We start from the raw sequence: 18039 nt of genomic DNA on the forward strand, positions 1-18039 counted from the left end.
TTATGATTCTATCTTATTTTCCTAATTGGATCTTAGGCAAGGCTATTTGCAAATGACCCACCACCCCAGCAGTAGAGACCTCACAGCTTTTGTGACACATGATGGCATGTTTCGTTATACAAGAGTACCGTTTGGGTTATGTTCAGTACCAAGCAGCTTTCAAAAAGTCATGTCCTCAGTGTTTGCTGGCATCCCTGGAGTGGTCATATACTTCGATGACATTGTTGTACATGGGCCCACCGCTGCTGTTCATGACAAACGTCTTCACATGGTCTTTTCAGCTCTGTCTAAACACAAACTCACATTGAATGTGGAGAAGTGTGTCTTTGCAGTGCCAGAGATAGAATTTGTTGGATTTCAAGTATAGCTGCTGGCATATCTCCACTCCAATCAAATGTTGATGCAATCCATGCCATTCCGAAGCCTACAACTGCAGCTCAGGTGGCTTCCTTTCTGGGCATGGCCAGTTACTATTTGAAGTTTTTGCCCCAGTATTCTGTTACTACAGCACCATTGCACCAGCTCCTGCAGAAGGATGAGCCATGGGTGTGGTCTCTTGCTTGTACCAAGGCTGTTCACCTCCTGAAATCACATCTTACTTCCCCTCCAATTCGAGCCTACTTTGACATCTCTAGTCCCACGTTTGTCACCTGTGATGCATCTGCTATAGCAGTGGGGGCCGTGCTGTCACAAAGTCAGGGTCAAGTGGAGAAGCCCATAGCTTTTGCTTCTCGTGCCCTCATTGAAACAGAGCGGAAATACTCGGTGGGTGAACGTGAGGCACTGGCATGTGTCTGGGCATGTGAAAGATGGCACCTTTACCTGTATGGCCAACATTTCACACTAAGAATAGACCATCAAGCTCTCACTACCCTGTTGTCGGCATCTGGCACTGGACACTGCCCATTGAGGTTACATCGTTGGTCTGACCGTCTTCACCAGTACCACTTTACTCTCCAGTTCACTCCGGGGCATGAAAATGTTATTGCAGACCTTCAGTATCGCTCAGTTATGGCTTCAGCCCAGCCTCCTGACTATAACCAAATGGAACATGAGATTGTCCAGATGATGCACATGCCTCTTCAGGCCACTATATCTCTCCAAGAACTCAAGGAGTCCTCTGCACATGACCCAGTACTATACCAGGTATGCCACTTTATCAGGAATGGTTGGCCTAGCATGGCACCTGAGGATCTGTTACCTTTTGCTAAAGTGAAAGAAGAACTCTCCTGCTGGAATGGTTCTTGTGTGGCACGAGGGTTTCGTACTGTGGTTCCAAATGTGCTCCGTACACGTGTGTTGCCACTTAGGTATAGTGAAATTAAAACAGAGATATCGTGACTTGGTGTGGTGGCCTGGCATAGACAGGGACATTGAGACTCTGGTTAAAGATTGTGTGGCCTGTCTGGTAAGTGGCAAGACAGGTCTCCAGGCCCCTCCCCCTTTGCAGCCTATTGCCTGGCCCACCCAACCCTGGGAACATATACAGATGGACATCTCGGGAGAAATCCATGGTGTCCCTCACCATCAGTGACATTTGGTTGTTGTGTATGACTTACACTCAAAATGGCCAGAGGTTACTGCAACTGGCACAGTAACATCCTGTGTCGTCATTAACATTCTGGAATCACTGTTTTCTCGCTGGGGTCTCCCTAAGACCATTATTACGGATAATGGGCCTCAGTTCACAAGTAATCAATTTGCTTCATTTCTGGAATCAAAAGGCATTAAACATGTTCGCACTGCATATTACCATCCACAGTCTAATGGAGAGGTGGAACGTTTCAACCAAACACTAAAAAATGGCCTTAGTGCACACCAGGCACAAGGGTGTTCTTTTGATCAGGCTCTGCTTAATACCCTCTTGCACTACAGATCATCTCAGCATAGCACAACTGGAGTCTCGCCTGCCTTCCTCATGCTAGGTCATGAGTTTACCCTACCTCTCGACATACTTCGCCCTTTTTTCGGTCAGAGTATTCCCTGTGCCCTCCCTTCAATTCCTCACGTTAAGCACTCTGTCACCAGACAGCAACACAGAATGAAACAAAGGTTTGATCAATCAAAATGGGTCAAGGAGGTCAGCATAGCAGTCTCAGACTGGGTAAGAGTTCGGAAGCCTCATCGCAATAACAAAATGGCCTCTTTCTGGTCCTCACCAGTACAAGTCACCCGACAGCTTGGCCCAGCCACATTTGGTCTTGCTGACGGTTCTCGGTAGCATGCCACATGTCTTCGAAAGGTGTCACCACCATCATGTTTTGTAGAATTTCTTCCTGCTGACAAAAGCAATGAAAATTCTTCTGCCATTCCAAACGCATGGCTGGGTGACTCTGTTATCCAGCCTGATGTTGCACAAAATGAAGCCGAGCCTGTTATTCAGCCCCAGGAGCCATCTCCACGTCCCACTCGGTTGCATTCTCACCCTGGACACTTGCAGGATTTTGTTACTACATTTCATGTTTAACTGTTCAGTTATATACTTAGATTTCTTTGCTGTTGGTGGGAGGAGGGAGAAATGTTATATATCTGCAATGTGATATTAATTGCAGGGTTCGATTAATGCAGCTATGTGCAGTAGGTCTGCTTTTTGGTGAGATGAGCTTGATTGCTTTGGTCTGGGAGGAGTAAAGGAAAAGAGGACAATAAAAAAAAGGTTTTGAGGTTGTTACACTTACCAGCTGTCAGTGTCTCTCTTTCTTAGACATAAAAAAATCCTAATCGGAAGAGACAGTCTCGTTCTAGGAAGAATAATCCCCTAAACCTCCCTCCATTTTACAAACAAGATAAAGGTAAGATTGGCTTTATGTTAACTGCAAAACATGCATTTCTGCCCTACCCAAATCAAACATCTGCAAGAACAATATTCAACCATAGTGTGCTGCAGGGGCATGTGACCATGCTTATTGTTTTTACAAGTGTCACAGTAAAACTGCCTCGAGGCTCTCAGAGGAATCTATGATCTATCTATTCTTTTTGAATTTAAAGAGGACGTGAAGGTGTTCTTGAAGTATGTGTTGATAAGTAAGACCTTCAGATGAACTGCATGCTCTGTGTATATGGCTAGGAGCTTTACACACCTCTAAGACATGATTGCTCCTACGTGTAAATAAATCAGCACTAAAACCATAAAATAAACCTTCTTTTCATCCTTTAAACTTTACTCTTATATTGCTTGAAGGACTTTTCCCTCCAAAGGACACCAGTTATTACATTAATATGTTACATTACAACACACGGGCTCGATTACATAAAAAAAGTTAATTGACTAAATGGAGCAATCAGTAGGGTAGCTTATGCTTATTGTAAAGTAATAGTTTTTTTTTTTTTTCATTTCTTTTTTTAGAGCAAATTAACACTTTCTAACGTGATACATTTTCCTTACATTTTTTGGCACACTAAGTGTTTTACACAGTTCCATATGAACATATACCATATTATACACATAGTTTATCTGACTAGCATAATTTTAATGTGATATGTTAATCAGGAAGACTCAAATGTCTTGCTGTTATCTCCACTGTAACTAATGAGCAAACTTTCCCAGTCCCAAATTTCAGTACTAATTTCAATAATAAAGGAGCATTCTGTGGATTATGCCTAACATTAAATAATATGTCCCAGACTAAAAGAGGTGAAGATCAGCTAAATATGGGCAGTGGCTAATGTTAAATATGTGTGAGCTGAAAAGACAGAAACAAAAAAGAGAAATGCAACATTCAATGCAATATTTTCATTAATGAAATATAGGATATAATTACTCAGGATCAATATGTCCAGTTAATGACTATTGTATACTGCACTTGCACAACTTAGGATATCAAAAATACTTGATATTGTGAATGCAATACTTCTTCAATATCATATATTTGGTCATTTTTTTCATTTGTTTTACAAATTCGTAAAAATAAATACAAATACAATAAATGACATTGATTATTTTTCCAAAACTAAATAACCATTGGCACTTAAGTACTACAGAAACCATTAGTGACATACAGAAAATAAAAATGAATGTATTTAAATGCATTATTATTATTATTATTATTATTATTATTATTTTCTGCGGTGGGCTGGCACCCTGTCCGGGGTTTGTTTCCTGCCTTGCACCCTATGTTGGCTGGGATTGGCTTCAGCAGACCCCCGTGACCCTGTAGTTGGGATAAAGCAGGTTGTTTAATGGATGGATTATTATTATTATTATTATTATTATTATTATTATTATTATTATTATAAGGTATGTACTGTGTGTACAGTTTTAATAATATTATGAACAGCTTATCAGTTTAATTTTTATTGCTCAATAAAGCTTTTCTTTACAAGCAGGTTTACTAAAAAACATTGTGTCTTACATCATAATAAAAGAAATAATTGCAATATCACAGATTTGTCAGGTAATTATTGTGCATCCAAGAAGTACACTGGATAGACTAAAACATCTGTTCTGAACAGTGCGTGTTTAATTAACTTAACATCTATCACCAGTTAACACTGTCAAATTACAAATCCTAATTCTATTTGTAAATCATAGTAGAAATACATCCTTATCAAGTGGAGACCCCTGCAGTCCCCGCATAGGATGCTTCCAGATCCAAAGTGGCCCCTTACTAGACCTCCACAAAACCAGCAACAAAAATACACATTTGATTTTTGAAAAAAGAAAAAAATATATATATATATATATATATATATGTTTAGCATTTTTAGGCTAAATGAATCAGTGAGAAACTAGTGTTTCTCGTCATGTGACATTGCAGGTAACAGACGGACAACTGTGATAACACTTGAAATCTGCACAGTAGACTATGAATCTGGCTAGTAGACAATGAAGAGATGAATCAAGATAAGAATAGAAAAAATATAAGAGATGTCCAAATCAAGCAACTGGCAAAAATCTATTGACAAACTACTGAAGATAACATTTATGTTTAAAGCATCAGTGGAAGAGGGAATTGTCAAAATGCTCTAAGTGCTATAAACTAAGTAGGTTACTGTATGGTACGTCACAGAATTTCTTTCTTTATCCTCCCTACCCACCTCTTCTTATTCCAGACAACCACAAGCTTATGTATAAAGAAGTGCTGTGCAACCTGACAGTTCCAGATCCAAGTAAAATAAGGACATACAGTATTTGAATAGAAATAAGTAAATTATAATATTGGGATCTGTAAATATGTCATATGTTAACTCTGTATCAGTTGAGACTGCAGCTACCAAAAGCCCTCTTCTGGCAGTTGCTAGCTGTGTGATAGTTGCGAACAAGGGCATGAGTGACCTCAGTGCTTCACTTCAATTCCACCAGGCGTTGTGCTGATGCTGGACTCTGGCTAAAGTGAGGGTCAGTCGGGGTACACAATTCCTATTTGAAAATTAGCATCACAAGATTAAAAACCATGGACTCCTGAATGACAGATTGGTACACCTTGAGGATGGACAGCAACCACTCACATCAGTCCTGCTGGTGCTCCACTGTGAGTTTGGAAACATCAGTGACCAGGGTGTGTAAGAATCACTCAAGAAGGCCATCACTCTAAGGGTGCAGTGGAGTGGTCCATTTGTTGTGAACTTACAGACCTCCTTCGTCACCTCTGATTCATAATTACAACACTAGTCACCATACAGTGCCCTGAATCGACAAAACATCTTCTCCAAAAGCCTTCTAGCGCAGGTACAGTAGTTATGCACTTACTGAGAAATGCAAACACCTCTTGCGGTGTGTAAAAATAGTCCATGGCCATGAAAATGAAGCAGTTTCCAGACACTCTGAAGCACTTGATTGTGAAGACTGTGGTACAACCAGTTGCCAGAGAAGCCATCAGGAATCAGATTTTCCCAGCACCGACAGAGCATGCCATCCTGTAATTCCATTAAGTCCCACTGAGAGACATATGACTTCAAGACAGGGTCAGGAGGCATGACTTCTGCCCATGAGGGACACTGCCACACCTTCAAACCCAGCTTTGAGTTTGTTCAACTCACAATCTAAGTCCTGTAGATGCTCAAACTCTTCTGGGCCAAGGCCTTGCATACTGGAGACTTCATTACGTTTGATTTTCAGTATCAGTGGCTCCCTGGCATTCTGTCCAAGCACAGTAGCAGCAAACACTTTGTAGGATGGAACAGCGATAGAGAGCATCTGCATTGGAATGGTGGGTCCCTGCCCTATGCTTGATGTTAATAATAATAATGATAATGGATTTTATTTATAGGGCACTTTACATTAGCAGTAAATCTCAAAGTGCTACATAAAAAGTTTAAACAAAGGCAAAACAAGATAAAAACAAAGATAAAACAACAATAATGATAGCATTCCTGTTAATAAACTTTCCTAAATAGAAAAGTCTTTATCTGTTTTTTAAAACAGCCCACAATCTGCTGTGTTCTTAGGCTCTCTGGTAGGGAATTTCAGGGCCATGGAGCAGCAGCTGCAAAGGCTCTGTAACCCATTGTATGAAGTTTGGTCACAAGGAGGCGAATGCGGCAGGTATTTGAAAAACTGAGGTTTCTTGCAGTGGATTGTAGTTTAAGGAGTTCCTTAAGATATTGTGGAGCATTTCCATGGATACACTGGTGAGTAAACAAACAGAATTTTTCTTCAATATGGAGATGGATAGGGAGCCAATGAAGTGACCAAAGAATTGGTGAAATATGTTCATATTTCCGCACCCTCATCAGGATTCTTGCAGCACTATTTTGAATTTGTTGGAGCTTTTGAAGGCTCTTGCTGGGGATCCCGATGAGGAGTGCATTACAATAATCCAGCCTGGATTAGACAAAGGCATGAACCAGCTTTTCAGCATCACAGATGGGAGAGGAAGGGATGGAGTTTGGCTATGTTTCGGAGATGAAGGAATGCAGTTTTACAAAGGTGATGGATATGTGTTTCAATTGACAGAGGGGAGTCCAACTTGACACCCAGATTTGTAACTGAAGGGGAGAGGGTAATGGTATGGTCAGAAAAGGAAATACAATTTACAGAGGAACGAAGTTGATGGGGGGTGCCAAAAGAGCTTCAGATTTAGTGCTGTTTAGCTTGAGGAAGTTCTTTGACATCCAGGCCTCAATCTCATCCAAGCAAGAGAAAAGAGTTGATGGAGGCGTAAAAGAAGTCAAATCCAGTCTCACATAGAGCTGCATATCATCGGCATTACAATGGAATGAAACTCCATGCTTGCGGATGATGTTGACCCAGGGGTAGCATATAGATACAGTGCATCCGGAAAGTATTCACAGCACATCACTTTTTCCACATTTTGTTATGATACAGCCTCATTCCAAAATGGAGATCACTTTGGTGCCCTAAACCTTTTTGATTTCTTTTTGTCTGTTCTTTAACAACACATTAAATCGGGGTTATACTGTAAATTTTTTATTTCGGTCCCTTTTAGATACCTTGTGAGCGTAGCCTTAAAAAATCTTTTTTTTATCTTTTTTATGTCAACAATTGCATCCAAAAAATGTTCAATTCGTGAAAATGTTAAATATGAGCATATCGCATTGGGGTTTTACTGTAAGCGTTAACATGATACAAAGTTATTGTCTGTTATACCTGCATTTTTATCACTCTTTAATATTGTTTTATTATCAGTATACTGCTGGAGTATTTGAATTTCCCCTTGGGATTAATAAAGTATCTATCTATCTATCTATCTATAAAGGTGGCTTGCATACACCGATCCTGCTCATTTGGTTAATATAGATAGTCAGTGTGTATGTATAGTTTCAGTATAGTAAAGTATAATATCTGTAGCAATATAAAAGTAAGTAAGCTTGATGTTATAGATGTTTTAGTGTCAGGCGATAGGTCTCATCAATGTCGTAACAGCCGTGATACGTTCTGCTATATCTGTGGCGAATATACACTTGTGCCCCAGAGACGTTGGATGACTGCTCTTGTGAAGAAAGCTTATCATCTGTATTTCGTCTGCAAAACTGGTGATCAAGACAAGGAATGGGTGCCTCACATTTGCTGTGCAACATGTGCTGTCAGTCTGAGAGCCTGGCTCAGAAGCACTCAAAAGACAATGCCGTTTGCTGTTCCGATGATATGGCGAGAACAGAAAGACCATGTGATGGACTGTTACTTCTGTTTCACTAATGTGTCTGGTTTCTCTGCCAAAAACAAGAAGTCAATTGAATATCCTAATCTGCCTTGAGCAATGAGATCTGTGCCATATGACGAGAGTCTTCCAATTCTGAAACCACCAGAGGATTGGACTTTAGATGAACCAGATGAAGAAACTGCAATGCAGTTGCAGTCACTGACAGTGACATTGACCCAGATTTTGAACCGTGCTCATCAGGTGAACCACATCTGACAACACAGTCCGAATTGAACGATTTGGTCAGAGATTTGGGTCTGTCAAAAGCAAAAGCTGAGCTGCTGGGTTCGAGACTGCAGGAATGGTGTTTGCTGTCACTAGGTATGGAAATTTCTGTGTTTCGAGGCCAACATCATGATATAACCAAATTTTTTGCACAAGTCGACAGTCTCTATTTCTGTTGTGATATTGAAGGATTGTTTTCGGCCTTGGGTTGTGATCACAACCCGAAAGAGTGGCGTCTCTTCATTGATTCGTCAATGTTAAGCCTGATAGATGTTCTGCTACACAATGGCAATGTTTATCCTTCATTACTTGTTGGCAATGCAGCACACATGAAAGAAACGTATGAGAATATGAAACTGTTGCTGAAGCACATCCAGTATATCAGGTACAACTGGAATATCTGTGGATATCTTAAAGCCATTGCTCTGTTACTAGGACTGCAGCTCGGCTATACAAAGTACTGTTGTTTCATCTGTGAATGGGACAGTCATGCCAAGGAGTTGTACTATTCTCGACAGAACTGGCCACGGCATAAAACGTTAGTTCCAGGACAGAAAAATGTGGCACATGAATCGCTTGTCAACCCTGCAAAGATATTTTTGCCTCCTCTTCACATAAAACTGGGACTCATGAAGAATGTTGTGAAAGCACTGAACAAGGAAGGCAAAGGTTTTCATAATTTAAAACAGATATTCCCAAGAATAACTGACGCCAAGATCAAAGAAGGCATTTTCTTGGCCCCCAGATCAAACATGTTATGAGTGACCAGCAGTTTGAAGATCTGTTAGTTGGACCAGAAAAAATTGCCTGGAAAGCCTTCAAAGATGTTGTTGACAATTTTCTGGGCAATTACAGAGCCCCAAACTACATTCAGCTGGTAGACAAACTTCTTAAAGCATACAACACAATGAAATGCAACATGTCACTCAAGATTAATTTCCTCCACTCACACTTGGACTTCTTCCCTGCAAATCTTGGTGCTGTCAGTGACGAACATGGTGAAAGGTTTCACCAAGAAATTGCTACAATGGAGAAACAATACCAGGGCAACTGGAATCCGTCAATGCTTGCTGACTACTGTTGGACACTGCAGCATGATGCACCAGACATTGAATACAAAAGAAAATCAGGAGCAAAATACTTTGAATTCTGTTGAATTTAATAGCTTATCCGAAACATAAACGTGACTAAATACGTTGATGTCAGTAAACAGTTAAATGTGATTCAGTAAAACCAAAACTATATTTGTGCATACCCAGTAGGTACCTGTCACAATCAGCAAATCTTTTCAAGAAGCAAGACTTTTCAAAAAAATTGTTGTGCAGTATGAGAGGATTATGAGCTCTTTACATATGGTGAGGTGTTAAACATCAGCTGAATACATATGTGCAGAGGAGATCAATACAGATGACTTACGATTTATTGTTAGAAACATCCAGGAGTTTGTGTTGACAGTATGTGAAAACAGAATCAAGACTGTTTGAGCATTTCAGGTTTGAAAACCCTTACACTAATCTGATGCCTGGCCTTTTTGCTTTTTATTATGGTGTCATCACTATTCTTGCAGAAAGCATTTGCCTCGGAAGCCAGCACCCAAGTGAGAGCTTAACTTTTTTTTTATTTGTGAGTGTTTTTTTTAAAAAAAGGTGAAGATAAATATGACACCTGCAAAGGAAGTGGAAGGTGGACTTTGGATTAAACATGAAAGTGCACAGAGGGCCAATAAAATTCACTTTTGGAGGAGAAGAAAGGAAAGGAAAGACTGGATTGAAATGGAAAAAAAATGTCCTTTATCTGACAAAACTCTGGAAAGTAAGAAGACTCTAATACAAGGGTAACATTTTATTGATAAACGGATGTGCATTCAGAGACAAGGAGCAAGGGCTGAGGGGGGAGTGGAAAGATCTGGTATCTAAAATTAAGGAGAGAGAGAAACCCATAGTGATTAAAGAGAAATACATTTGCATTATGTTTTACATTTACTAATTTTGGCTGACGTCTTTAACCAAGGTGACATAACATTTATGATACAACCAGTAATGGCGCATTGTACGCTAACGTGCAGTGAAGACACTTGACTTGAGCATTCCTAATTTTCATACTCTTTCTCTGTACGTTTAGCATTCGTTTTCTCAGAGGTTGATGCACTTGCTGTTTCCTGAGCAGCTCTTCTTTTCTCCACCCTAGTGGCCAGCTTCTTCTCTTCTTTTGTCAGCATCTTTTCATGTTAAAACTGATTAAGTCGGTGTTTGTGTTGCAATTACTTAGTACGTTTTCTTTCATTTCTCATGTAAGCTGGTGCAATCTGCTTAAAGAACGATTTAAGATATGAAGAGGTAGAGGAAGTGAAAGAGAAGGTGGTAGGGATGAGAATGGCTCCCATACACATGCGTTGCATGGACACCCTGTGGACCTCTGCCGAGAGTTGATTCTACAATAAAATAAAATAAAAATAAAAAGAGGAATAATCTTGGAGGTCAATCATCACCCCAAAAGCGGATAGTAGACGCCATATAGTATATGTGGACCAAATTTCAGGTCAATAGCTCAAACAGTTTGCAAGCTACAGGTAGCGTATTATATATAAAGATTTGTTCCATTTCTTTTGGTTTTCCAGTTGTAGCACAGGCAGGTCAAGTGACTTGCTTATGGTCAAACAGTGTCAGAAGAGGGGTTTGAACCCACAACCTCAGGGTTTGAAATCCAAAGCCTTAACCACTACGTCACACTAAAGGAAAGAACTGACAAAGATATGGGAAGCAATTGGAGGAAATAAACTTCCAAATAAATTGGCAGATTTATCCCGACTCTCTGCTCATGTAATTTTAGACACCAACTTAAATCGGAGCCAAATACAAAGCTCCAAATGCCATTGAGTAGAATGCACACAGAAAGAATTGGAAATACATGTAATGTGGGATTGCCAATTGGTTGTAGAAATACAGGAAATGGTGAAGCAAGACTTACTGGTAAAGTCCAACCTGGATGAAAATGTTTGGAAGATCTGAGAAAGTAAAGGTGGGAATTGTTATAAAGGCTTTGTGGAAAGCCCAATGCACAGACATGGACAAATGTGTTGGTACCATTATAGCTCATTGAAAAAGTGCTGCAACCATCCTGTAAAGTGAAATGAAAAGCAGTTGTCCTTTGTACCCCTGTTTGCCTTTGATAGTAAAACACAGCAAGTGTGAAAAGAGATCAAGTGTTGCTTATTCTGGAAAAGATATTTTAAAATGGCCTGAACAAATTTGTTTGTACCCCTAGATTTTTTTAAACTGTGGTGGGCTGGTGCCCTGCCCAGGGTTTGTTTCCTGCCTTGCGCCCTGTGCTGGCTAGGATTGGTTCCAGCAGACCCCCGTGACCCTGTAGTTAGGATATAGCGGGTTGGGTAATGGATGGATTTTAAACTAGCTGTATTCATTAATTAGTGTTACACATGTCTCTAATTTAACAGTCACTCATTCTACCTATTTAAATGGAGAAAGGTAGTCACTCTTCTGTTTGGTTACAACATGTATCCCACACTGAGCATGGATTGAAAAAAGCAAAGGTGAGACTTGTCTGAGGAGATCAGAAAGAAAATTAAATATAAGCAAGTTAAAGGCAAAGACTAGAACACCATCTCCAAGCATCTTGGTGTTCCTGTGACAACAGTAGCAAATATTATTAAAAAGTTTAAGGTCCAAGAGACTGTAGCCAACCTCCCTGGAGGTGACAGCAAGAGGAAAATCAACCCCAGAATGAGCATAATGATAATAAGAATGGTAGGCAAAAAGCCAAGGACAACTTCCAAAGAGATATAAATTGAACTCCAGTGTCAAGGTGGGCGGCATGGTGGTGCAGTGGTAGTGCTGCTGCCTTGCAGTTAGGAGACCCGGGTTCGCTTCCCGGGTCCTCCCTGCGTGGAGTTTGCATGTTCTCCCTGTGTCTGCATGGGTTTCCTCCGGGCGCTCCGGTTTCCTCCCACATTCCAAAGACATGCAGGTTAGGTGGATTGGCGATTCTAAATTGGCCCTAGTGTGTGCTTGGTGTTTGTGTGTGTCCTGTGGTGGGTTGGCACCCTGCCCAGGATTGGTTCCTGCCTTGTGCCCTGTGTTGGCTAGGATTGGCTCCAGCAGACCCCCGTGACCCTGTATTTGGATTCAGCGGGTTAGAAAATGGATGGATGGATGGTGTCAAGGTCCATCAGTGTCTGAGCATCACTTCTTGAGTGACAGTGGTTTCAATGGAAGTAGACCTAGAAGGAATCCACTGTTGAAAGAAAAACATTAAAAAAGGCAAACTGGAAATGGCTAAAATGCACATTGATAAGCCACAATGCTTCTGGGAGAAAGTCCTTTACACAGATTGACAAAACTGGAGCATTTTGGCAAGTCACATCAGCTCTATGTCAGAATAAAATGAAGTGCTCATAGAAAAGAGCACAATACCTACTATGTAACATGGAAGAGGCTTGGTTTTGTTTTAGGGCTGCTTTGCTGCATCTGGCATAGGGTGCCTTGAGTCTGTACAGGGAACAATGAAATCTCTGGAGTGAAACATACTGCCCAATGTCAGAAAGCTTTTTTTTTCTCAGTCGCGGGTCATAGATCATGCAACAGGATAATCAGCCAAAACACACAGCTAAAAGCACACAAGAATGGCTAAGAACAAAACTGGACTATTGGACTATTATGAAATGGCCTTCTATGAGCCCTGTGATTTGAATCCTATTGAACATCCATGGAAAGAACTGAAACATGCAATTGTGGAGAAGACCCCCATCAAACCCGACACAGCTGAAGCAGTTTGCTCAGGAAGAGTGTGCCAGACTACTTGTGGACGGGCACAAAAGTCTCATTGAGAGATCCAAGAATCATCTGTTTGCAATGATAGTGCAACAAAATATTTGGTTAAGGGTCCCATTTTTTTTTGTACATGTCATTTTCATTTATATTATTATTTGAACTATTCTGTAGAAAGCTCTGTACTGGTGGTGCCCCAATCCCAAGCCATGAATAAAGAATGGTACCAAAACATCCTCTGAGAGCAACTTCTCCCGACCAGGCGCAAATTAATGCACAGGCTGTCCTAGACCAAACTATTTTTAATTATTTTTTTAATTTACTAAAAGAAAACTGCCTCCCTGATGCCCATTGGCCAATAAGAAACATTTTAAATTTAAACAGCTGATTGGGTAGATGTGACCTGGTTAAAGTTAATTTTGTTTTGAGTTCATACCACACCGCTGTGTTATTCTGTTAACTGGACAGCATATTGGCAAAATGCCTGAAAGAAAATATGATAGCGAAGCACAAAAATGAAAAGCACCACGACTGAAAGAACAGTGTAACCAAGAACTGCTAAAGAAAATCCATAAATTGACTGGATATTTCAAGGCTGTCGACTCTTCATCCAGTCAGCAACAAAATGCTGATCCACAGGATAGAGGCTTTGAAAGGCTTTTCAGACACTAGACGGTCAGCACACGCACTAGCAATAAAAGCACTGCATCAGAACTATGCCAGATTTCAAGAGTCACTGCAAAAGTTAGCTGATTACCCGAACCAAACCCTTACTACTCGCGATGAAGCCAGGACACTCTACGCGAAGATGGAAAAGCTAGAGATTTCCTTTTTGTGTAACATGTGGCACCGCATACTGCAATGCCTTTACAAGACTAGCACTACTCTGCAGGCAGTTGATTTGGATTTATGTAACGCTGTTGATCTCATTAGCAAATTGAGGAATTATGTAGCCAGCCTGCAAGATGATTTTGACAACTTTGAGAGCAGTGCAAAGAACATGTCAACAACTGTGTTCCAACACTTACACACTAGACATACAGAGGCACAGAAAAAGATAAAAAACAAGCAGATGAATCCACTGAATCTGACTGTGAGTGATCAGGCCAAGACAAATTCAAAACAACAGTTTATATCGCTGTCATAAACTGACTCGTTGTCGAACTGGATCAGAGGTATCACTCCTACAAAGACACCAAGCAGATGTTTGGATGTTTTGAACAATATTCCCTCCATCTCTGTAGAAGATCTTCGAACTGGATCAGCTAATCTTCAGAAGAAATATGCGGACACTGGAGGAAGATTTTGTGGACGAAATTGGACAATTCAGAGAAGTTATTAAAGAAAACAAGGACATCTCAGCAAGGTCACTGCGGCAACTTATACGAGGAAGAAAATTACAGTCAGTTTTTCCAAATGGTGATATGGCTCTCTGGATATTTATGATTTTGCCTGTAACGAATGCTAGCGGGGAGCGTTCATTTTCAAAACGGGAACTAGTTAAAAATGGACTAAGATCCACAATGGGCCAAAACGAACTGAATCACATGTCTCTGTTGTCCATTGAAAGTGATATTTTGTACAAACTGGATTTTACCAGCCTCATCAAGAACTTCTCTTTCAGGAAAACAAGGATGAAAATCTTCTAAAGGTAGGAAAATGCATATTTGCCATATGATTGTAATGCTGTTGGGTTATTACTTTGTGTTACTGTATTATATTTTTATTTGATATTTGTGATTTTGCCTCAATAATATAGTGTGGCCTGTATACTACTGCCATTATTGCACATGTTGGTTTAGAAAGCTAAAAGCGGTTATTAACTTGCAGATCCACTGTAAATGCCTTTTATTTGAGGAGTTGCTATTTATAGTAAAGGTGGTTCTGCGCATGTTTGTTTGTGATAGTGCACCTTGAGTGGGTGAATTTCAGCTATGTAATATTACCAGCATGTGGCATTAAATATATTTTTTTTCTGGTAAAGCATTATAAGTAAGTGGGGCTGTCTATATCCTCTGCAACAGGGGACCCACACAAAGGGTAGCCTAGGGGCCCATCACCACCTTAATTCGCCTCTACTCTCAACCATCCAAGAACAATTTGGTGACGAACAATGCCCTTTCCAGCACGAAAAGTGATAACTAAGTGGCTCAGGAACAAAACATCGACATTTTGGGTCCATGGCCAGTAAACTCCCCAGACACATTAAGAACTTGTGTTCAAACATCAAGAGGCGGGTGGACAAAGAAAATCCCTCAAATTCTGACAAACTCCAAGCATTTATTATGTTAGAATGGGCTGCCATCAGTCAGGATATGGCCCAGAAGTTGATTGACAGCCTGCCAGGGTGAACTACAGAGGTCTTGAAAAAAAAAAGAAGGGTCAACACTGTAAATATCGACTCTTTGCATAAACAAAATTGTCAATGAAAGCCTTTGAAACTTATGAAATGCTTATACTTCAGTATATCACAGAAACATCTGACAAAAAGATCTAAACATTGAAGCAGCAAACTTTGTGAAAACAAATATTTGTGTCATTCTCAAGCAAAGTCTGATTTTTGTTAAATTCAGAATAAACAATGATGGGTACCAATTGCTTTTGTCAGTTTCAAGTTAGTTAAGAGACAGTTGTGGGTTTTTCTTTTTTCATGGAGGTGTACCAACATATTTTTCTAAGATAAAAAGTTTTATGTTCACAGAGTTTTATTCAAATGATTAACGACAGCATCTTATTTTATGCAAAAGATTCCACCTTTGTTAATAGAACCAATAGAACTCTCATTTCAAGTTAAGATTTTTGCAGTCGGTAAACTTTGTGTCTCCAAGGAATTCTACTGGAGAGAAAGAAAGAAAAGCTGACTAGATTTTAGTTTCAGAATTGCTTTATAAGGTATAAATAAAATAAAATCAGAACAATAAAAATAGTATATATTTAATATATAATAAACAAATATATATATAATAATAATAATATATATATATAATGTAATTGAACCACTTCACTCTTAATAAATAGAACAGTATTGATATCGTTTGTGATGAATTGTCTAAAAACACGAGAATGTTCTTAAACAGCAGTTTTTATTTTATTATTCTGTTAACAAGAGTCAAAAAAGAAAAAAAAAAAAACACTCGGATGTAAATCCAGCCACAAAGCCACTTTACAAAACACAAGTATGACGGCTCCAATCCCTTCATTTTCTTTTTTTTTGGCCAGCACTCCAGATAAACAGAAACCAAAAATGTTGCTGACTGTATGTTTGCTTTTGTACCTGCCAATTACTGTTCTCAACAGTCTGAATATCAGATACACTTGAAATGCATGTATTCTTGATTAACTTCAACCTAGCAAATTAAAGTTATTTGAATGTGAGTATTTTAATGAAGTTCAACATAATAGAATAAATTAAGTGAAATTTAAGATTACTGCCTAAGCATAATCAACCCAATAAACTATTGTAATTGTTACTTGGTTATTTTTTATTTTTACCATGTCTCATTTATTCAAGTTATTTTTGTGGAACTACTCAAAGAAAGAGTTTTAGGTTAATCCAACGAGCTTGTATTGCCATCTCTGCTTGTTTCTACAATCCTTTAACCATTTAGACTGAAATGAAGTAGCACATTTCAGAAAACTATAATGGATAGATTCAATATAGGATGATTAAATTACCAAATGCTTAGTTTACAATACAGCACTTTATCCAACACAACACATAATGCGGATAATTACAGATAAATAGAATTATTCATTTGAATGTAATAATAAAGGTTAACTCAAATACACAAATATCGATTGTTATAAAACTATCCGGGAACAAAACATTCTCAAATCCACTTAATCCAGTCGAGGGTCCTCTGAGGCACACTGGGCACAAGACAATGAAGAGGGCAGGGCATCAGTCCATCAGAACTATCACTAATACAAAAATAAATTTGGAGGAACCTGCCACCTGTTAAAACAGTAATCTTATTCTGGAGTCATTTCTTCATTATGTCTTTTATAATTGGGCTTTCAGAAATACAGAGAGCTACATTCTGCCATACATACCAGGAGAGGAAGACCGGACGTTTATGCATTTGAGCAATGTTTGGTGGGCTGTGGACTCTGGTCTGGTAAGTTTCATGAAATAAATTTTATGTACTGGTTACTATTTGATATTTTTCCCAGAAGGGATTGGGCGGTCTCATGGTCTGGAATCCCTACAGATTTTATTTTTTTTTTCTCCAGCCATCTGGAGTTTTTTGTTTGTTTTTTCTGTCCACCCTGGCCATCGGACCTTACTTAATTAATTTTCTAAACTGCTAAATATTATCTGTCCAGTACTGCAATTCATATAGTCCTATATAATATACTGTATTACGTCATCAAGTTGTTTTAGCTGTCAGTACACAATGCTGCAGCGAAACATTTGGTCAACACTGCCTTTTGTCAGTTTCTGTTTCGATACCGGGTGGCACGGTGGCGCAGTGGGTAGCGCTGCTGCCTCGCAGTTAGGAGACCTGGTTTCGCTTCCCTGGTCCTCCCTGCGTGGAGTTTGCATGTTCTCCCCGTGTCTGCGTGGGTTTCCTCTTTGTGTTCTGGTTTCCTCCCACAGTCCAAAGACATGCAGGTTAGTTGCATTGGCGATCCTAAATTGTCCCTGGTGTGTGTGTGTGCCCTGTGAGGGACTGGCTCCCTGCCCGGAGTTTGTTTCCTGCCTTGTGCCCTGTGTTAGCTGGGATTGGCTCTAGCAGACCCCCGTGACCCTGTAGTTAGAATATAATGGATGGATGGATGTTTTGATACCACTACATCATTGCAATTTATTTTATCTCATATCTAGTATTTAAATTCTTCGGTACTAATACCGGTAATTAGTTTAGATTATGTATTATGCATTTTATTGTGCTCTGGTCGTCGGCGTGAGCAACAATTAATGATTT

The sequence above is a fragment of the Polypterus senegalus genome, chromosome 11 (assembly GCF_016835505.1).
Source record: "Polypterus senegalus isolate Bchr_013 chromosome 11, ASM1683550v1, whole genome shotgun sequence".
Classification (NCBI taxonomy): Eukaryota; Metazoa; Chordata; class Cladistia; order Polypteriformes; family Polypteridae; genus Polypterus; species Polypterus senegalus.